Source organism: Cololabis saira, chromosome 15 (assembly GCF_033807715.1).
Source record: "Cololabis saira isolate AMF1-May2022 chromosome 15, fColSai1.1, whole genome shotgun sequence".
In the NCBI taxonomy this organism is placed as follows: Eukaryota; Metazoa; Chordata; class Actinopteri; order Beloniformes; family Belonidae; genus Cololabis; species Cololabis saira.
Genome location: NC_084601.1, coordinates 46294337 through 46318408, shown reverse-complemented (window position 1 = coordinate 46318408; position 24072 = coordinate 46294337). Strand labels below are relative to the sequence as shown.

The following is a 24072-nucleotide window of genomic DNA, read 5'->3' as shown; positions in this document are numbered from 1 at the left end:
GAATTAATCGCGTAATTTTGGAGCAATATGAGCCATTCCTTCGAGAATTAATACGGCCCAAACCGTAATGTACACCCAGGTGTGTTATACATCAAAATGTGCGTCTCTATCCTGCGACTACGCGCATTACTTTTCTCTTTCAAAAGTGTTACCGTGGTGACGCTAGACGCCAAAAAGCGCGCCCCCCTTCATCTGATTGGTCCATATTTGATAGTTCCCCAAAAGTCACCATATTTTGCATGCAAGGCAGGCCTGGCGAAAAATTTGATATTTCATGGTTTGCATTAATGGGCGTGGCAAAATGGCTCAACAGCGCCCCCCGGAAAACTTTGTGCCTCAAGCCCCACAATACGGTTTGACGTACATGCACGAAAATCGGTACACACCTGTATCATGTTGCAACTTAAAGAAAAGTCTCTTGGCGTCATGGCCGAAACCGAACAGGAAGTCAGCCATTTTGAATTAATTGTGTAATTTTGGCGCAATTTATGCCATTCCTTCAGCAGTTAATACGGCCCGAATCGTAATGTGCACCCAGGTGTGTTATACATCAAAATGTGCGTCTTCATCTTGCAACTACGCGCATTACTTTTCTCTTTCAAAAGTGTTACCGTGGCGACGCTAGACGCCAAAAAGCGTGCCCCCCTTCATCTGATTGGTCCATATTTGATAGTTCTCCAAAAGTCACCAAATTTTGCATGCAAGCCAGGCCTGGTGATAAATTTGATATTTCATGGTTTGCATTAATGAGCGTGGTCTAACGGCTCAACAGCGCCCCCTAGAATAATTTTCTCTGCCATAACTTTTGAAAGGTTTGACATAAAGAGTCGTGGGTGGTGTCATGGGACTTGGTATTGAGTCCTTGACCATAATTGGTGCAAATTAGCCCCGCCTCTTCTTCTGATTGGTTGTCCCGATTTTCTGCTATAACTTTTGAATGGTTTGACATAGAGAGTCGTGGGTGGTGTCATCAGATTCTGTATGGAGTCCTTGACCTTCATTGGCCTGAATTAGCCCCGCCCCTTCTTCTGATTGGTTGTCCCTCTTTTCTGCTATAACTTCTGAATGGTTTGACATAGGAAGTCGTGGGTGGTGTCATTTCTGATATGCTTATGGGGGGCGGTGGCGGTGAGTGCGAGGGCCCGTTCATCGCTGCTTGCAGCTTTAATTAGGGCCCGAGCACTGAAAGTGCGAGGACCCTATTGTATCTGTGATGTTTATTATTATTATTATTATTATTAGGGCCCGAGCACCTTCAGTGCGAAGGCCCTATTGTATCTGTAGGAATTTTTCTTTCTTTCTTTCTTTCTTTCTTTCTTTCTTTCTTCTGACGAAAGGAGGGCCTTTTTGCCCCCCTAAACGTGCCCAAAAAGTCACCAAATTTTGCATGCAAGTCAGGCCTGGCGAAAAATTTGATATTTAATGGTTTACATTAATGGGCGTGCCAAAATGGCTCAACAGCGCCCCCCGGAAAACTTTGTGCCTCAAGCCCCACAATACGGTTTGACGTACATGCACGAAAATCGCTACACACCTGTATCAGTACACAACTTAAAGAAAAGTCTCTTGGCGACATGGCCGAAACCGAACAGGAAGTCGGCCATTTTGAATTAATCGTGTCACTTTGGCGCAATTTATGCCATTCCTTCGGCAGTTAATACGGCCCGAACCGTAACGTGCTCCCAAGTGTGTTATACATCAAAATGTGCGTCTCCATCCTGCGACAACACGCATTACTTTTCTCTTTCAAAAGCGTTACCGTGGCGACGCTAGACGCCAAAAAGCGCGCCCACCCTTCATCTGATTCGTTCAGACAGAAAAAACTTTGCGCCTCACGCCCCATAATACGGTTTGACGTACATGAACGAAAATCGGTACACACCTGTATCATGTCGCAACTTAAAGAAAAGTCTCTTGGCGCTATGGCCGAAACCGAACAGGAAGTCGGCCATTTTGAACATTCTGAATTAATCACGTAATTTTGGAGCAATATATGCCATTCCTTCGAGAATTAATACGGCCCGAACCGTAACGTGCACCCAGGTGTGTTATACATCAAAATATGCGTCTCCATCCTGCGACTACGCGCATTACTTTTCTCTTTCAAAAGTGTTACCGTGGCGACGCTAGACGCCAAAAAGCGCGCCCCCCTTTCATCTGATTGGTCCATATTTGATAGTTCCCCAAAAGGCACCAAATTTGGCATGCAAGCCAGGCCTGGCGATAAATTTGATATTTTATGGTTTGCATTAATGGGCGTGGCAAAATGGCTCAACAGCGCCACCTGGAAAACTTTGTGCCTCAAGCCCCACAATATGGTTTGACGTACATGCACGAAAATCGGTACACACCTGTATCATGTCGCAACTTAAAGAAAAGTCTCTTGGCGCCATGGCCGAAACCGAACAGGATGTTGGCCATTTTGAATTAATTGTGTAATTTTGGCGCAATTTATGCCATTCCTTCGGCAATTAATACCGCCCAAACCGTAACGTGCACCCAGGTGTGTTATACATCAAAATGTGCGTCTCCACCCAGCGACTACACGCATTACTTTTCTCTTTCAAAAGTGTTACCGTGGCGACGCTAGACGCCAAAAAGCGCGCCCCCCTTCATCTGATTGGTCCATATTTGATAGTTCTCCAAAAGTCATCAAATTTTGCATGCAAGCCAGGCCTGGCAATAAATTTGATATTTCATGGTTTGCATTAATGGGCGTGGCAAAATGGCTCAACAGCGCCACCTGGAAAACTTTTCTCTGCCATAACTTTTGAATGGTTTGACATAGAGAGTCGTGGGTGGTGTCATCAGACTCTGTATGGAGTCCTTGACCTTCATTGGCTTGAATTAGCCCCGCCCCTTGTTCTGATTGGTTGTCCCTTTTTTCTGCTATAACTTTTGAATGGTTTGACATAGGAAGTCGTGGGTGGTGTCATGTCTGATATGCTTATGGGGGGCGGTGGCTGTGAGTGCGAGGGCCCGTTCATCGCTGCTTGCAGCTTTAATTATTATTATTATTATTCTCGCCGTAAATGAATTGCCTTTTTGGAGGCCTTAAAATGCTCCAAAACTCACCAAATTTTGCACACGCTTCCAGAGTCGCGTAAAATTACGTATTTTATGGGCGACAGGCATGGGTCCACAAGAATGGGCTCTATAGCGCCACCTATTTTATGTTTTTTGACGAGCCCCACAATATGGTTTGACTTACAGCAATGACCTTTATGTGTGTATTATATTAGACAAAGAGCTACAAAAAAGTCTTTTGGACCCATGCTCTAAGTTACACAGGAAGTCCGGCATTTTGAACAGAAAATGTCATTTTTCATGAATTCTGATCATTTCTAGGCCTCGTACTTTAACGAACTCCTCCTAGAGATCTTATTGGATTGGCTCACAACTTGGTTTGTACAATCTAGACACATGGCCGACGCTAAATTGCGAAGCTTTTAAGTTTCTGCCAGAGGGCGTGATTGTAGTGATCCGGCGAAGTTTGAGGTCATTTTTAAGCTTCGCCATCAAACATCAATTGGCTGTAATTCAGCAATACATGATTTGATGTGGTCGAAAACGTATGTGCATGATTGTAGGCTGAGCCTGAAGACATATGTGGTGGAATATTCAGGATCGGTTGTAGCGCCACCTGTTGGCACCAGGAATTGTCATGTCTTCTAGTTTGCATCTGTGCTCCAAACGAGATCAGTTTCTTGATCTCAAAGTTGGTCAGATAATAGGTAAGGCATTGACGATGAGTGACAGAGAAAACTGTAAGTTCTTATCGAAGGGCGTCGCTGTCAGAGGTTGTCAAATTTCGGGGTCTCGCCATGAACATAAAAGTTGTTGTAACTTAAACATAATTGGTCAGAATGAACCCAAATTCAATACATTTAATCGGGCTTGCATTCTGAACAAGTGGATATGACAATCTTGGATGAACTCCATAGCGCCACCTTTTGGTCAGGTATACATTTTTCATCAAATTATGTGCTTTAGTTGCTGTTTGGTTTATCCAATCTTAATGAAATTGACACATTTGATTGGCAGTAGGTTCCTTGTTGACTGTGTCGCGTATCGTGGTTATTTCTTGAAAGGAATTGGCATTTTTATGTCACTCTGTATTTCTGGAAAAATATTAATTAAAAATCAAAGATTTTGTGTAAGGAAAATCAAATGACAGTTTCAGATAGCTTACAACAGGAGTAAAAAATCATACACTGTAACATATTGTTTTTGAAAAACTTGGTCACTCTAAAAATTAAAAAAATGAACTAATAACGTAAAAAGCTATGTCTTTGTCAATAAATGTCATAGACATATGGGACTTCATAAGTATATTGTTTACTGTATTTTGAAAATGTCCTGTGATTTTGATAAACCTAATCATTAGACGTGATTTTAAATGAATATTTATGTGTGATCAGACTGTGTCTCAGTCAGATCCAGCAGTGCTGCTGCCGCTGATAAGACTGCTGCAGCAGCACTGGGAGGGGAGGGGAGGGGTTGAGCTCCCGCGGGGGGAAGGTGGGGGGATGAGTGCAGTTTGGAATGCGCGCGCAGCTCTTTGGGGGAGGGGGGGTGGGGCGCGGCCGCCATCTTGGGCCGGGCGCCGATCGATGCGGCCGCCATCTTGGACAGGGCATTATTTGCGTCTTAGTGCATCATTTCTACTGAGCAAGGTTTCTCCCGGACTACAATCATTCATAACTCTCAGACTCTTTACCCGATTTCCACACAGTTTGGTTTGTACAAACGGCAGAGATGTAGTTATGATACCGGATGCTGTCACACGTTAAAAATACGTACATTTATTCTGAAAGACTTTGTATTATGCTCTTTTACAAAGACATATGGTTTTTGTATAAATTGTATAAGGAAATAAGTTTGATTGTTTATTTGAATTTATTTTAAGAGGAGAGGGGTGTGTTGTTGCATTTATATATATATATATATATATATATATATATATATATATATATATATTTATTTATTTAGTTGAGAGTGAGAGTGACCTCATGCAAATATCTGAGATTAATTCCAATATCTGCTCAACAAACCACTTGCTCAGAAGTTGTTGTCTGTGTTTTGAAATATGTATACACTGTTGACATCCCACTTGCATTGGTTGTCGCTGTCTTGCCTGTCTCACTCAGTTTTTTTTTGTTTGAGTCATTTTTCTTTCTTTTCTATTATTATCATAGCCTGTAATTCCTGTATATAATCGAATTGAATCAATGTATTTTACAATTAGCTGTGATGTACAATAATTGTCATTAAAACCGATAATATTCCTATTTGTTTTAATTGAAATGAGAGAAAAACATTTAATTTTATTAAAATAGAAAAATAATATTTATAGCTTATAGGCTATAAAAATAATGTTCATTAAAGCAGTATATAAATACCATGTTATAGCTATCTGTTTCTGGTTATTTTCATATAAAAGTACGTTTTTCAATGTTTATAATTATTCACAAGTATGCAGTGTTATAACTACATCTCTGACGTTCATAACAAACTAAACTGTTAGAAAATCTTTAAAGGGGGACCTATTATGAAAAACACGTGTTTTCTTGTTTTAACATATTTAAAGTGGTCTCCCCTCAGCCTGCCAACACAGAAAAGATGAAATCCCTATGAAAATCTGCAAGATCTGCTCGCCCCCACCCTTACAGAGTCCCCCAGTGTCACGTGGTTTCTGTGAGCCGTTAAAATTGGTGCATTTTCTTTACGTCACCAAAATGCACACCACCCCTCGGTCTCCTCCGCTGCTGAAACCACGCCCACCACCAGCTCTGCCGCTCGAGCTGCAGCCATTATTACAAGCAGGGGCTGTTTCCACAGCGAGGGAGAGTTAAAATGAGGTTTTGCCACGACAAGGCGGTGCCGAGAGGGAGAGAGAAAAAAAGGCGCTGGAGGAAGACACGGCCAAATGTCAAAAATTGGTTGATTTATTCAGCCCCCTCCACAGCAAAGATGCGTCCGCACGTAAGTTGCAGTTCACTTTCAGGCTACACAGTGTAAATATGCAGCCTATAAACCCTGGCCGTTAAATAAAAATAAGGATTGAGATTTTAAAATTATTGATTTATAAGACACTTTATTATAATCAGTACTCGAGTTGAGGGGGGATGAGGGGGATTTCCCCCCTGAAATAAAAACGGTCCAAATAATCCCCCTGTAAAACTGCCATCACCCCTTTCCATCCCTTATGTCATTTCATCAATGAATGTGGTTTTACTGCTATTTCAACATTTAGAGTCATCACCAGAAAAATAACACCAGAAAAATAACTTATTTGACAATTTTCACCTGTTTCAAGTAAATGTTCACTTGAAATAAGTAGAAAAATCTGCCAATGGGACAAGATTTATCTTCTCATTACAAGCAAAAAAATTTTGTTCAACATGCAGATTTTTCTACTTATTACAAGTGAAAATCTACTTGAAACAGGTGAAAATTGTTGTTTTTTCCAGTGATGAGTCTTGTTTTAAGTGTAATGAGATTTTTTTTTACTAAAATGAGACATTTTAACTAGAAATAAGACAAATATTCTTGTTAAGATTTAGAGTTTTTGCAGTGATCCATTTTACTTATCCTGTGAAGGACAGAGTCATATTGATAAGTTCAGAAAAGTGTTTTTTATTGTTGTGTTTTGATGTATTTGATGTAAGCGCAGTGGATATTTAAAGCTTACAGAAGGCTGCATTTAACTGCTGCTATGTCATTCCTGCAGTATTTCTGCAGCTGTTTTGGTCACTGCTATTATTTGTAATATATTATATTATTTGTAATCAGCACAATTATCTGTCCCCATATGATAAAATCCACCATCCCCCCTGATTTCTTTTTTTTTACAACTCGAGTACTGATTTTAATTATTTACTGATTTTGAAATTATTTATTTGGGCAACAAATGGGATAGCCTATAATCATTCAATTAGTATGTATATGAATACAAGGCCAAATCAAGTGAGACAAAGGCTACACTATCTTCCTGTATGAACTATACGTGTATGAAAAAACACTGTAAGCATATTGGCTGTTCAAAGGTGGTGATGGTGATGACACCAGTCCTGCTGTTGCTTCAGGTATTAACGTTTTACTACCTCCTCTCGAAACACTGAGCCAGGCCTGGTGAAAAATTTGATATTTAATGGTTTGCATTAATGGGCGGGACCTAATGGCTCAACAGCGCCCCCTAGAAAACTTTGTGCCTCAAGCCCCACAATACGGTTTGACGTACATGCACCAAAATCGGTACACACCTGTATCATGTCACAACTTAAAGAAAAGTCTCTTGGCGCCATGGCCGAAACCGAACAGGAAGTCGGCCATTTTGAACATTTTGAATTAATCGTGTAATTTTGGCGCAATTTATGCCATTTCTTCGGTCATTAATACGGCCCGAACGTAACGTGCACCCAGGTGTGTTATACATCAAAACGTGCGTCTCCATCCTCCGACACCACGCATTACTTTTCTCTTTCAAAAGTGTTACCGTGGCGATGCTAGACGGCAAAAAGCGCGCCCCCCCTTCATCTGATTGGTTCAGACAGAAAAAACTTTGCGCCTCAAGCCCCACAATACGGTTTGACGTACATGCATGAAAATCGGTGCACACCTGCATCATGTTGCAACTTAAAGAAAAGTCTCTTGGCGCCATGGCCGAAACCGAACAGGAAGTCGGCCATTTTGAACATTCTGAATTAATCGCGTAATTTTGGAGCAATATGAGCCATTCCTTCGAGAATTAATACGGCCCAAACCGTAATGTACACCCAGGTGTGTTATACATCAAAATGTGCGTCTCTATCCTGCGACTACGCGCATTACTTTTCTCTTTCAAAAGTGTTACCGTGGTGACGCTAGACGCCAAAAAGCGCGCCCCCCTTCATCTGATTGGTCCATATTTGATAGTTCCCCAAAAGTCACCATATTTTGCATGCAAGGCAGGCCTGGCGAAAAATTTGATATTTCATGGTTTGCATTAATGGGCGTGGCAAAATGGCTCAACAGCGCCCCCCGGAAAACTTTGTGCCTCAAGCCCCACAATACGGTTTGACGTACATGCACGAAAATCGGTACACACCTGTATCATGTTGCAACTTAAAGAAAAGTCTCTTGGCGTCATGGCCGAAACCGAACAGGAAGTCAGCCATTTTGAATTAATTGTGTAATTTTGGCGCAATTTATGCCATTCCTTCAGCAGTTAATACGGCCCGAATCGTAATGTGCACCCAGGTGTGTTATACATCAAAATGTGCGTCTTCATCTTGCAACTACGCGCATTACTTTTCTCTTTCAAAAGTGTTACCGTGGCGACGCTAGACGCCAAAAAGCGTGCCCCCCTTCATCTGATTGGTCCATATTTGATAGTTCTCCAAAAGTCACCAAATTTTGCATGCAAGCCAGGCCTGGTGATAAATTTGATATTTCATGGTTTGCATTAATGAGCGTCGTCTAACGGCTCAACAGCGCCCCCTAGAATAATTTTCTCTGCCATAACTTTTGAAAGGTTTGACATAAAGAGTCGTGGGTGGTGTCATGGGACTTGGTATTGAGTCCTTGACCATAATTGGTGCAAATTAGCCCCGCCTCTTCTTCTGATTGGTTGTCCCGATTTTCTGCTATAACTTTTGAATGGTTTGACATAGAGAGTCGTGGGTGGTGTCATCAGATTCTGTATGGAGTCCTTGACCTTCATTGGCCTGAATTAGCCCCGCCCCTTCTTCTGATTGGTTGTCCCTCTTTTCTGCTATAACTTTTGAACGGTTTGACATAGGAAGTCGTGGGTGGTGTCATTTCTGATATGCTTATGGGGGGCGGTGGCGGTGAGTGCGAGGGCCCGTTCATCGCTGCTTGCAGCTTTAATTATTATTATTATTATTCTCGCCGTAAATAAATTGCCTTTTTGGAGGCCTTAAAATGCTCCAAAACTCACCAAATTTTGCACACGCTTCCAGAGTCGCGTAAAATTACGTATTTTATGGGCGACAGGCATGGGTCCACAAGAATGGGCTCTATAGCGCCACCTATTTTATGTTTTTTGACGAGCCCCACAATATGGTTTGACTTACAGCAATGACCTTTATGTGTGTATTATTGCTTGCAGCTTTAATTATTATTATTATTATTCTCGCCGTAAATAAATTGCCTTTTTGGAGGCCTTAAAATGCTCCAAAACTCACCAAATTTTGCACACGCTTCCAGAGTCGCGTAAAATTACGTATTTTATGGGCGACAGGCATGGGTCAAAAAGGATTAGGCTCTATAGCGCCACCTATTTTATGTTTTTGAAGAGCCCCATAATATGGTTTGACTTACAGCAATGTCCTTTATGTGTCTATTATATCAGACAAAGCCCTACAAAAAAGTCTCTTGGACCCATGCTCTAAGTTACACAGGAAGTCCAGCATTTTGAACAGAAAATGTCATTTTTCATGAATTATGGTCATTTCCAGGCCTCGTACTTTAACGAACTCCTCCTAGAGATTTTATCAGATTGGTTCACAACTTGGTTTGTACAATCTAGACACATGGCCGACGCTAAATTGCGAAGCTTTTAAGTTTCTGCCAGAGGGCTTGACCGTAGTGATCCACCGAAGTTTGAGGTCATTTTTAAGCCTCGCCATCAAACATCAATTGGCTGTAATTCAGCAATACATGATTTGATGTTGTTGAAAACGTATGTGCATGATTGTAGACTAAGCCTGAAGACATCTGTGGTGGAATATTCAGGATCGGTTGTAGCGCCACCTGTTGGCACCAGGAATTGTCATGTCTTGTAGTATGCATCTGTGCTCCAAGCGAGATGAGTGTATTGATCTCAAAGTTGGTCAGATAATAGGTAAGACATTGACGATGACTGACAGAGAAAACTGTAAGTTCTTATCAAAGGGCGTCGCTGTCAGAGGTTGTCAAATTTCGGTGTCTCGCCATGAACATAAAAGTTGTTTTAACTTTCAAATATTTGGTCCAAATTGACCCAAAATCCGTACATTTAATCAGGCTTCCATTCTGAACAAGTGGATATGACAATCTTGGATGAACTCACTCACTTTTTTCAAAATATGAACTAATCTCCAAATAAATTATAATTTTGTCATGCAATGTCCAGTCAACTTCCAACTTTGCAAATATGTTATTTATTGTGATATAAAAACAATGTCGATTTGAGCAGTTTAGATCAAACAGGCGATTTGTAATGATTTTTTCTGGTTTGAATTGAAAGCTGAGTTTTCATCCCTGTGAGAAGTGCAGCTCTCACACTGGAGAGGGAGGCGGGTCTGAGTTTTCCCTGCAGCGTCGGCTCTGACTTTTTTTCTAAGTTAGAGAGTCGGGCCAGGCCAATCAGAGGCCACTTAGGCCAGCAGCTTGTGAGTAGGGCAAGATGATTGGTTTGTTCCGATTAACACCCGCCCCAATAGCCCGTATCAACCAGCGTGGAGGAAGGTGTGTGCGTCTGTGCGTGTGTGTATGTGTTTAGCAGAGAGGAGACGCGCTCGACATGAAGCTGAGCTCGTTCCAAAGATAAAGTAAGTTAACTTGAAATTAAAATAAGGATTTAGATTTTAAAGTGACTGATTTACAAGACACTTCATTATAATTATTATTTACTGATTTTGAAAGTTATTCTTGCAACAAATGGGATATATAATCAGTAGGACTACTCGAGTTGAGAGGGGGGTGAGGGGGGGTGGCCTCCCCCCTGAAATAAAAACGGTCCAAATCATCCCCCCAGTAAAACTGTCATCCCCTCTTTCCATCCCTTATGTCATTTCATCAATGAATGTGGTTTTACTGCTATTTCAACAGTCCGGTCCGGGTCCAGACGCCGTCCTCCGCGGACCCAGGCACTTCTATTTTAACCAGCGCAGCGTTACTTTATGGCATTTGTTCAGCAGACCTTACAGACCAATTGCATACGAGTTAAGTCATCCCACGTGATGCTGCTCAGCCAATCAGATCTGTGTAAACAGCGTGACTGGGTCAATGACGTGACGCCTATATTTTCTGAAAAAAACTTTTTTTTTTCGATTCAAAAAAGGTTTAAATGGATATAAAAATATCATATATATGAACTACCTGTCCCACATATGGATTCACTTGAATTTTACAAAATATACTAGTTACTTGGGATTTTGTTGTTGTTTTAAGCGTCAAAATGTCATGTGGTGCGACCGTCCGACCAGGACTCTGGTTTTGAAAACTTTTTTTGAGATCACTAATGTATTTAAATCAATCTTCTGCTCAATCTGGCATGGCATCTGGCGCGACCATTAAAAAAACAACCATTTTTGTAAAATACTGAAAACTTGTACAAAAAAAAGATGTCAAGATGTTAAGGAAATTAATTTATTTTAATATGAATCATGGTTGTACCACATTACCCTTTTTAAGGCTAGTGCCAATTCATCTTGACAAAAAACTCAATTAGAACTTTTTTATATGAATTTATGTGTACACAATATTCTTAATGTTTGAACTACTGCAATAGATTTTTTTATTTATTTATTATGATGTATTATGATGTTCTGGACCTCCGCTTAAGTACATTTTCTCTGACTGGACCTAAAGTTTTAGTTGAATACCCCTGATTTAGAGTCATCACCAGAAAAATAACACCAGAAAAATAACTTATTTGACAATTTTCACCTGTTTCAAGTAAATTTTAACTTGAAATAAGTAAAAAAAAATCTGCCAGTGGGACAAGATTTATCTTCTCATTATTAGCAAAAAAAATGTTGTGGGATAATACCAGATTCAAGTGACAAAGAAAAAGTACACATTAAAGGAACAATAATTGATCAATAATTGATCAACTTTTTTGATCAGATAGGCTGTAATATCATCATGGCCAGCAGAATAAGTTTTAAGGTTCTTAATATCAAGTACCTCCAAAGGCTTTATTGGTTCAAAATGATTTAAAGAGGGATAACCTTGATTTATAGAGCTTGTTTTTCCTTATAGCGAATTTCCTAAGTTCTATATGGTTTGTTAAGGTTTTCAGAGCTTCTTTTATCTTTATAAATAAGATAAAGGTTGTGTTTAGAATTGCACTGTGTGGCACGAAGCTTTCATCCATCCAGTGTGCTGTTAAACTTAAAAGTAAAAACGTTTTACTACCTCCTCGAAACACTGACTTTGCAAGTATTGGAAGTTGCAGTCGCATGTGCTGGCTGAGGTAATGTGACAAAATTCTATATCGCAGATCCTTTAGCTCGCTCCATTTTGAAAAGTGTAGACTTCCGCACGGCGTGCTGACATTACGTGACTAGCGTGTGACAACACTCACAGAGCACACATAGAATTAGAATTGAATAGATCTGCTCCTATGGATTGGCCCATTGTTACCGATACCCGATCTAGAGTTGTTTTTAATATCGATCCCGAAACAAAAATACAAATATCGGATCGGTGCATCCCTAATAGTGATGTTTATTTTTCCATATGAAATTAAAATGTATTCTATTCATTTCTTTTATAATCTTTGGTGGGATTACAAGAGAGTATGCTGGATAGATTAACCTGGATAATGATTCAATTTTGGTTAACAATTTTTTTCAGAGGTTTTCAGAGCTTCCTTTATCTTCCTTTATCGGTACACACCTGTATCATGTAACAACTTAAAGAAAAGTCTCTTGGCGCCATGGCCGAAACCCAACAGGAAGTCGGCCATTTTGAACATTTTGAATTAATCGTGTAATTTTGGCGCAATTTATGCCATTTCTTCGGTCATTAATGCGGCCAGAACCGTAACGTGCACCCAGGTGTGTTATACATCAAAACGTGCGTCTCCATCCTCCGACACCACGCATTACTTTTCTCTTTCAAAAGTGTTACCGTGGCGACGGTAGACGGCAAAAAGCGCGCCCACCCTTCATCTGATTGGTTCAGACAGAAAAAACTTTGCGCCTCAAGCCCCACAATACGGTTTGACGTACATGAACGAAAATTGGTACACACCTGTATCATGTCGCAACTTAAAGAAAAGCCTGGCCTGTCGATACATTTGATATTTCATGGTTTGCATTAATGGGCGTTGCCTAACGGCTCAACAGCGCCCACTAGAATACTTTTCTCTGCCATAACTTTTGAAAGGTTTGACATAAAGAGTCGTGGGTGGTGTCATGGGACTAGGTATTGAGTCCTTGACCATAATTGGCGAAAATGAGCCCCGCCCCTTCTTTTGATTGGTTGTCCCTATTTCCTGCTATAACATTTGAATGTTTTGACATAGAGAGTCGTGGGTGGTGTCATGGGATTCTGTAATGAGTCCTTGAGCTTCTTTGACCTTAATTAGCCCCGCCCTTTCTTCTGATTGATTGTCCCGATTTTCTGCTATAACTTTTGAATGGTTTGACATAGAGAGTCGTGGGTGGTGTCATCAGATTCTGTATTGAGTCCTTGACCTTCATTGGCCTCAATTAGCCCCGCCCCTTCTTCTGATTGGTTGTCCCTTTTTTCTGCTATAACTTTTGAATGGTTTGACATAGGAAGTCGTGGGTGGTGTCATTTCTGATACTTATGGGGGGCGGTGGCCGTGAGTGCGAGGGCCCGTTCATCGCTGCTTGCAGCTTTAATTATTTACTGATTTTGAAATGATTTATTTGGGCAACAAATGGGATAGCCTATAATCATTCAATTAGTATGTATATGAATACAAGGCCAAATCAAGTGAGACAAAGGCTACACTATCTTCCTGTATGAACTATATGTGTATGAAAAAACACTGTAAGCATATTGGCTGTTCAAAGGTGGTGATGGTGATGACACCAGTCCTGCTGTTGCTTTAGGTATTAACGTTTTACTACCTCCTCTCGAAACACTGAGCCAGGCCTGGTGAAAAATTTGATATTTAATGGTTTGCATTAATGGGCGGGACCTAATGGCTCAACAGCGCCCCCTAGAAAACTTTGTGCCTCAAGCCCCACAATGCGGTTTGACGTACATGCACCAAAATCGGTACACACCTGTATCATGTCACAACTTAAAGAAAAGTCTCTTGGCGCCATGGCCGAAACCGAACAGGAAGTCGGCCATTTTGAACATTTTGAATTAATCGTGTCATTTTGGCGCAATTTATGCCATTTCTTCGGTCATTAATACGGCCCGAACGTAACGTGCACCCAGGTGTGTTATACATCAAAACGTGCGTCTCCATCCTCCGACACCACGCATTACTTTTCTCTTTCAAAAGCGTTACCGTGGCGATGCTAGACGGCAAAAAGCGCGCCCACCCTTCATCTGATTGGTTCAGACAGAAAAAACTTTGCGCCTCAAGCCCCATAATACGGTTTGACGTACATGAACAAAAATCGGTACACACCTGTATCATGTCGCAACTTAAAGAAAAGCCAGACCTGTCGATACATTTGATATTTCATGGTTTGCATTAATGGGCGTGGCCTAACGGCTCAACAGCGCCCACTAGAATACTTTTCTCTGCCATAACTTTTGAAAGGTTTGACATAAAGAGTCGTGGGTGGTGTCATCGGACTCGGTATTGAGTCCTTGACCATAATTGGCGAAAATTAGCCCCGCCCCTTCTTCTGATTGGTTGTCCCGATTTTCTGCTATAACTTTTGAATGGTTTGACATAGAGAGTCGTGGGTGGTGTCATCAGATTCTGTATGGAGTCCTTGACCTTCATTGGCCTGAATTAGCCCCGCCCCTTCTTCTGATTGGTTGTCCCTTTTTTCTGCTATAACTTCTGAATGGTTTGACATAGGAAGTCGTGGGTGGTGTCATTTCTGATATGCTTATGGGGGCGGTGGCCGTGAGTGCGAGGGCCCGTTCATCGCTGCTTGCAGCTTTAATTATTATTATTATTATTCTCGCCGTAAATAAATTGCCTTTTTGGAGGCCTTAAAATGCTCGAAAACTCACCAAATTTTGCACACGCTTCCAGAGTCGCGTAAAATTACGTATTTTATGGGCGACAGGCATGGGTCCACAAGAATGGGCCTCTATAGCGCCACCTATTTTATGTTTTTTGACAAGCCCCACAATATGGTTTGACTTACAGCAATGACCTTTATGTGAGTATTATATTAGACAAAGAGCTACAAAAAAGTCTTTTGGACCCATGGTCTAAGTTACACAGGAAGTCCGGCATTTTGAACAGAAAATGTCATTTTTCATGAATTCTGATCATTTCCAGGCCTCGTACTTTAACGAACTCCTCCTAGAGATTTTATCGAATTGGCTCACAACTTGGTTTGTACAATCTAGACACATGGCCGACGCTAAATTGCGAAGCTTTTAAGTTTCTGCCAGAGGGCGTGACTGTAGTGATCCGGCGAAGTTTGAGGTCATTTTTAAGCTTCGCCATCAAACATCAATTGGCTGTAATTCAGCAATACATGATTTGATGTGGTTGAAAACGTATGTGCATGATTGTAAACTGAGCCTGAAGACATCTATGGTGGAATATTCAGGATCGGTTGTAGCGCCACCTGTTGGCACCAGGAATTGTCATGTCTTCTAGTATGCATCTGTGCTCCAAACGAGATCAGTTTCTTGATCTCAAAGTTGGTCAGATAAAAGGTAAGGCATTGACGATGAGTGACAGTGAAAACTGTAAGTTTGTGTCAAAGGGCGTTGCCGTTGGAGGTTGTCAAATATCGGGGTCTCGCCATGAACATAAAAGTTGTTGTAACTTAAACATAATTGGTCAGAATGAACCCAAATTCAATACATTTAATCGGGCTTGCATTCTGAACAAGTGAATATGACAATCTTGGATGAACTCCATAGCGCCACCTTTTGGTCAGGTATACATTTTTCATCAAATTATGTGCTTTAGTTGCTGTTTGGTTTATCCAATCTTAAGCAAATTGACACATTTGATTGGCAGTAGGTCCCTTGTTGCCCGTGTCGCGTATCGTGGCCGTAATTTGAAAGGAATTGGCATTTTTATGTCACTCTGTATTTCTGGTAAAATATTAATTAAAAATCAGAGATTTTGTGTAAGGAAAATTAAATGGCAGTTTCAGATAGCTTACAACAGGACTAAAAAATCATACACTGGAACATATTATTTTCTGAGAACTCCGTCACTCTAAAAATTAAAAAAATGAACTAATAACATAAAAAGCTATGTCTTTGTCACAAAATGTCAAAATTGACATCCGACTTCATAGATATGTTGTTTACTATAATGAGAAAATATCTTGTAAATTTCATAAGCCTGAGTGGGACCGTTGATTTTCTATTAATATTTATGTTAAATTCACTGGATTCTTAACTCTGACTGACTGCCTGCAGCGGAGGACAGCCAGAGGAGGAGAGTAGAGAAAGGAGGGGTGCTTCCGCGGGGGACGGAGGGAGGGGTGCGGGGTGGGGGGAGGGGAGGGGGGGGCTTGTTATGCGCGCGCACCTCCCGCAGGGGGGCGGGGCATTGGAGCTGACGTTCAGCGCGGCCGCCATCTTGGATAAGGTACCGACGGCCATCTTGGAGAGGCTGGCAGAGATTTAGTTATGAAACAGGACGCTGTCACACATTAAAAATACGTACTTTTATGCTGAAAGACTTTGTATTATGCTCTTTTACAAAGACATGGTATGGAATATTGATAAATGTATAAATTAATTAATTGTATAAAGAAACAAGTTTGATTGTTCATTTGAATTTATTTGAAGGGGAGAGGGGTGTGTTGTTGTATTTATTTATATATATTTATTTATTTATTTGAGAGTGAGAGTGAACTTTGTAATATTATAAGTCCTCTTGGCTTACTATTCCTATCCATTTTTCATTGACTGTTTTTTGTTTTTTTTATAGCAAAAGGTGCAAATAAAAATATACACCGTCGGAATTCGGAAACTGATGATTATTTCTTCATCCACTGCATCTTTCATCCACTGGTGCGTTCAGGGACAATTGGAATTTACTCAATTTGGCGAGAATTGACCATTGTGGTTTCTCCTGTTAACTGGTGTGATGAGTGATATCTAAATATTGTAATCTTTAAAGGAGCTTGAGGCTCCTTTTAAGAAATGAGACTCTCTAGCGCCACCCTTCACCACGACGGCCGTCGGGGGTACTGCAGCCAACAGTGAAGCCGGCACGGGAGAACGCGCATGCAGCGTCATGTGACGTCACATCCGCAGGACAGCGCGGGAAATTCCGGGCACAATTGCAGCACATTTTGCAGCACACAGCCTGTTCAAGGCAAAGGACAGATACGCTAGAGGGCTCATTCTTTTTGGTTTGGAACGCTTCATCTGACATTATTACTAGAAAACTTAAAACGTATACACATTTTTTTCATAAATCCTGCCTCAATCCTGCCTCATGCTCCTTTAATTACCAACTTCATCTAATTAATGTTTTTCATCTAACCTCAGTAGTGTGAGATATTGTTTCAATGGGAAACTGCACACAAACTCAGCGGCGGTTGGTGTTGTTTTTCCTATGGGCAAGCCAGGCCTGGCGATAAATTAGATTTTTCATGGTTTGCATTAATGGGCGTGGCCTAACGGCTCAACAGCGCCCACTAGAATACTTTTCTCTGCCATAACTTTTGAAAGGTTTGACATAAAGAGTCGTGGGTGGTATCATGGGACTCGGTATTGAGTCCTTGACCATAATTGGCGAAAATTAGCCCCGCCCCTTCTTCTGATTGGTTGTCCCGATTTTCTGCTATAACTTTTGAATGGTTTGACATAGAGAGTCGTGGTTGGTGTCATCACATTCTGTATGGAGTCCTTGACTTTCATTGGCCTGAATTAGCCCCGCCCCTTCTTCTGATTGGTTGTCCCTTTTTTCTGCTATAACTTTTGAATGGTTTGACATAGGAAGTTGTGGGTGGTGTCATGGGACTCGGTATTGAGCCCTTGACCATAATTGGTGAAAATTAGCCCCGCCCCTTCTTCTGATTGGTTGTCCCGATTTTCTGCTATAACTTTTGAATGGTTTGACATAGAGAGTCGTGGGTGGTGTCATCACATTCTATATGGAGTCCTTGACCTTCATTGGCCTGAATTAGCCCCGCCCCTTCTTCTGATTGGTTGTCCCTTTTTTCTGCTATAACTTTTGAATGGTTTGACATAGGAAGTCGTGAGTGGTATCATTTTTGATATGCTTATGGGGGGCGGTGACCGTGAGTGCGAGGGCCCGTTCATCGCTGCTTGCAGCTTTAATTATATTTGTATTGTGTTGCACCAATCCCCATAACAATTTCCTCGTGTGAAAACTTGGCAATAAACCCTTTTCTGATTCTGATTCTGATTCTGATCATGATCACAGCGGCCAAACAAACCGTAACCACAGCTGCTACACATGACGCTGGTGACGTTTCTGTCCATAATGAGACGTTCTGAAGCCTAAATGTCCGTTTCTCTCCCTTTACAAGCAAATCTCCACTTTGGCCGGAGTTTTCAGGAATGATGGTTTTTGGAGACTTTGAGCTTCGTTTTGGTGTAAACGAACGGTTAAAACTCATGAAAACAGCAGCGTTGTTGCTGCGTGTAAACGAGGCCTCAGACCTGGACAGGTTGGACTGACGGCTACAGGTGGAGCGTCAAAGTGATCGTCCTGACAGGAAGTGTCTTAGATCCTCCCGTGGGGGTTTAATTCAGAAATGTCCTTTAATCAAGCAGATAATTTGTTGTTCAAGCAAAGACTTTTCAAGTGCAAGCGATACAGAACCTGATATTTAGTTTCACACAGACTTCAGAATTTGTTGAATTAGTCTGATAAATATACAGAATTCAATCATTCTTATCTTTAACTAAAAGTAAGATATTAACTGATAAACTCAGTTGTAACAGAATTATTAGGTGTTTGCAAGTTAAGTAAAGTTATAAATGACACATTACTAAAAGTAAAGTATTTTAATATCTTTACTTTCTTTATCTAAAAACCTTTCTGTTTAGTAAAGCCTATAGTTAGTGTTTAGTAAACCTCTAGCTGGTGTTGGTAAATCTCTAGGTAGTGTAATCTTTAGTGTGTCAGAGTCGCTCCTGTGGTTTCTTGTGCTGGCCCCCCCTTCTCCTCCCTTTTCTCTCTTTTGTCCATGTTGCAGCATCCTTTGCCGGACACCGGAACCTGCAGGTGGTCGTGGGTGGCTTGTAGCTTGCATTACGGAGCGCAAGTCTTTCCCTGACCCTGCACCCCAACCTGGGACTTGCTGATTGGGCCGGAGCTTCGGGAGCTGCGTGCTGGCCTGCGGTCCCCACCCCCGGTCATCCCGTTGCTGGCCCCCCTTCTCCTCCCTTTTCTCTCTCTGCAGGTGGTCGTGGGTGGCTTGTAGCTTGCATTACGGAGCACAAGTCTTTCCCTGACCCAGCACCCCAACCTGGGACTTGCTGATTGGGCCGGAGCTTCGGGAGCTGCGTGCTGGCCTGCGGTCCCCACCCCTGGTCATCCCGTTGCTGCTTCCACCTGCCTGCTGTGCTGTTGCCGTCCCTGACCCACCAGTCTGGCCCTCGGTAGGAGGGTCCCCCCTTATGATCCTGGTCCAGGTCCAGGTTTCTTCCTCCTAAAGGGGAGTTTTTTCTTGCCACTGTTTGGCTTAAGGTTTTTCTCCCACTAGGGGAGTTTTTACCTGCCATTGTTTATGTAATAACTGCTCGGGGGTCATGTTCTGGGTATGGGTCTCTGTAAAGCGTCTAGAGACAACTCTGTTGAATTAGACGCTATATAAATAAAATTGAATTGAATTGAATTGAATATCTTCTGCTCTCAGAAAACATGATTTTAACTCTTTATAACATACAAGGATCATTATGATAAAAAGCTCAGGAATCCTGCATAAATGATATAAAACTGGACACATGATATAAAGTCCAGCAGTTCTCCACAGATCCATTCTGGTGTTAATAATTGTTGCTAGATCAGCTTCTGATCTCTAAACTGCTGCTTTGAACAATATTTGAACATCAACACTAATCAAAAGGATTGGTGTGTATGTTGGTGTTTTCATCTTAATCTAGTGTCAGACTTGGACCAGAAAAGCTCAGGATGTTCAGTAAAGGTGAACATGTCAGAGGAACAACCAGGAACCCACATCATGGATGTAACAAAAGTGTAAAACCTGTTTTATAAAGTCCAGATACGGTGGTGACCCACATGGACCTGAGGACAAAGTTGATATTTGAAGAAACACTTCTCTGATGAGACTGGAACATGTTTTACTTTCTGTTCAGGTTGTGGAGGTGCAGTCTGTCAGAGATCAGCTGTTCTTCTCTGGTCTCAGCTCTGAAGTCCAACCCCTCCCATCTGAAACTTCTGGACCTGAGTAACAACAACCTGCAGGATTCAGGAGTGAAACATCTGAGTGGATTTCTGAAGAATCCAGACTGCAGACTGGAGACTCTGAGGTCAGACATGTTTTAGTTGTGTGTTCAGATGAATCTGATGTGAAAGTTGTGTTGACACTAACCTGCAGACATCAGGCTGATCTTCTACTGATCCACACTGACCATCTGACTGCTCTGAGTTCTTCTTCTCTGCTTTAGTTTCATCTTAAACTTCCTCTTCTGATTCATTACATAAAACTAAACATGTGAATGTGTCAGACAGGAACAAATGAAGAACCAGAGATGTGTCTGAACCTGGAATAAAACATCTTCACCAACATGAATTAACTTTACAGCTAATACGTTCAGAAATGTCATCCAGATGTTAATAAACTGAGAGAGTCTGACAGACAATAGTGGACAGACTGAATGTGTAGTCGTCCAATATATGAGTTATAGAGCTCATTTACTAAATAACTTCTTACTGTGGCTGAAATCAGTCAAACCAACGTTGGTTTACTTTGACTAACGTTACATTTCATTTAAAAAAATATAAGTTTACCAAATATGAAACTCTAAATATTGAAAAACATAATTTTCTGTGTTTTTAATAATATTATTTAATATATCGGTTAAGATCATTTCATCCAGGTGACATCAAGATATAAGGTGCAACAAATAATGTCTTTTTATGGTTTTCAGTGTAAAACTAAATATAAATCCATGTGTGTTGAAATTAGTAAAGTGAAATAAAGCTGCTGTCTAGACGATGAGTTTCCTTCATCAGCAACAAAACATCCAACAAGAACATCAGAAACTTTGTGTTGAAACTATGTCGTCACTCAATCAACTTTTTCAGAGAAAATTTTTGAAAAAACTCCTAAACAGACAAATATGTACTGATTAATGAAGAAATGTCTCCTTAAAAACATGGAAATGATGAATATTGTTCATTTATTCATCGTTTATGGAAGAAAACATTTTAACAAATTCAAATTTTTAATGCATTCAAATGCATTGATCACATTAAAAAGTGGAGGTGCCACAATTAAATTCAGTTAATTGAAGATAAAAACAGAAGTAATTGGAACCAAGTAAATCAGATTAAACGTGGGCATTCAGCTTCAAGTAGTGAAGCTAAAAACCAAATATCCAACCCAGAAATCAGGGAGTGGTTCTGACTCAGACCTGAACAGCCACATTAAGACAGTAGTGAAGTCAGTTATCACTTAACAGCTTCCATCATGATCACAGCGGCCAAACAAACCGTAACCACAGCTGCTACACATGACGCTGGTGACGTTTCTGTCCATAATGAGACGTTTTGAAGCCTAAATGTCCGTTTCTCTCCCTTTACAAGCAAATCTCCACTTTGGCCGGAGTTTTCAGGAATGATGGTTTTTGGAGACTTTGAGCTTCGTTTTGGTGTAAACGAACGGCTAAAACTCATGAAAACAGCAGCGTTGTTGCTGCGTGTAAACGAGGCCTCAGACCTGGACAGGTTGGACTGACGGCTACAGGTGGAGCGTCAAAGTGATCGTCCTGACAGGAAGTGTCTTAGATCCTCCCGTGGGGGTTTAATTCAGAAATGTCCTTTAATCAAGCAGATCATTAGTTGTTCAAGCAAAGACTTTTCAAGTGCAAGTGATACAGAACCTGATGTTTAGTTTCACACAGAATTCAGAATCTGTTGAATTAGTCTGATAAATATACAGAATTCAATCACTCTTATCTTTAACTAAAAGTAAGATATTAACTGATAAACTCAGTTGTAACAGAATTATTAGGTGTTTGCAAGTTAAGTCAAATTATAAATTACACATTACTAAAAGTAAAGTATTTTAATATCTTCTGCTCTCAGAAAACATCATTTTAACTCTTTATAACATACAAGGATCATTATGATAAAAAGCTCAGGAATCCTGCATAAATGATATAAAACTGGACACATGATATAAAGTCCAGCAGTTCTCCACAGATCCATTCTGGTGTTAATAATTGTTGCTAGATCAGCTTCTGATCTCTAAACTGCTGCTTTGAACAATATTTGAACATCAACACTAATCAAAAGGATTGGTGTGTATGTTGGTGTTTTCATCTTAATCTAGTGTCAGACTTGGACCAGAAAAGCTCAGGATGTTCAGTAAAGGTGAACATGTCAGAGGAACAACCAGGAACCCACATCATGGATGTAACAAAACTGTAAAACCTGTTTTATAAAGTCCAGATACGGGGGTGACCCACATGGACCTGATGACAAAGTTGATATTTGAAGAAACACTTCTCTGATGAGACTGGAACATGTTTTACTTTCTTTTCAGGTTGGAGGAATGCAAGTTGTCAGAGATCAGCTGTTCTTCTCTGGGCCCAGCTCTGAAGTCCAACCCCTCCCATCTGAAATATCTGGACCTGGATAACAACGACCTGCAGGATTCAGGAGTGAAACATCTAAGTGGATTTCTGGAGAGTCCAGACTGCAGACTGGAGACTCTGGAGTAAGACATGTTTTAGTTGTGTGTTCAGATGAATCTGATGTGAAAGTTGTGTTGACACTAACCTGCAGACATCAGGCTGATCTTCTACTGATACACACTGACCATCTGACTGCTCTAAGTTCTTCTTCTCTGCTTTAGTTTCATCTTAAACTTCCTCTTCTGATTCATTACATAAAACTAAACATGTGAATGTGTCAGACAGGAACAAATGAAGAACCAGAGATGTGTCTGAACCTGGAATAAAACATCTTCACAAACATGAATTAACTTTACAGCTAATACGTTCAGAAATGTCATCCAGATGTTAATAAACTGAGAGAGTCTGACAGACAATAGTGGACAGACTGAATGTGTAGTCGTCCAATATATGAGTTATAGAGCTCATTTACTAAATAACTTCTTACTGTGGCTGAAATCAGTCAAACCAACGTAGGCTTCCTTTGAATACCATTACATTTAATTTCAACAAATACAAGTTTACCAAATATGAAGCTCTAAACATTGAAAAACATAATTTTCTGTGTTTTTAATATTATTCTTTAATATATCGGTTAAGATAATTTCATCCAGGTGACATCAAGACATAAGTTGCAACAAATAATGTCTTTTTATGGTTTTCAGTGTGTAAAACTAAATATAAATCCATGTGTGTTGAAGTTAGTAAACTGAAATAAAGCTGCTGTCTAGACGATGAGTTTCCTTCATCAGCAACAAAACATCCAACAAGAACATCAGAAACTTTGTGTTGAAACTTTGTCGTCACTCAATCAACTTGTTCAGAGAAAATGTTTGAAAAAACTCCTAAACAGACAAATATGTTCTGATTGATGAAGAAATGTCTCCTTAAAAACATGGAAATGATGAATATTGTTCATTTATTCATCGTTTATGGAAGAAAACATTTTAACAAATTCAAATTTTTACAGCAAAACTCAGGTTCAATAAACTTTTACCTTCATTTATATTTACATAGAAAGACTGATATTTGAATTCAAATTCCATCAAAACTGTTTCTTCCATTAAAAACTACATTAAACCCTGGAGCATCAATTAGTTTCTATATTTTAGAGTATTTGGTTCTAGTTTCCCTGTAAGGGTCCAGATTTGTACGTTTTTGTACCATCATGCATCTGTTCTTGATGAATCAAATGTATTAATCAGACAAAAGTTTTCTGCACCAGTTCCAGATCCATCACTGGAGAAGAGATGTCTTTCATGAATGCTGAATAAACACAGACGTCCTCCTGTCCTGAAACTCTTTCTCTGCTCACAAAGTCATTCTAGGAATGAAAACTTTATCGTCCAAAACATCATTTACAAACAGACGTGT

General features: G+C 40.5%; 1 protein-coding gene across 1 annotated transcript in view; it reads left to right on the top strand.

The window, feature by feature from the left end:
• LOC133461377 (NLR family CARD domain-containing protein 3-like) overlaps nucleotides 1–24072 on the top strand; it is a 38113-nt gene that overhangs the window by 12572 nt on the left and 1469 nt on the right. The gene's annotated exons all lie outside the window — the stretch shown is intronic.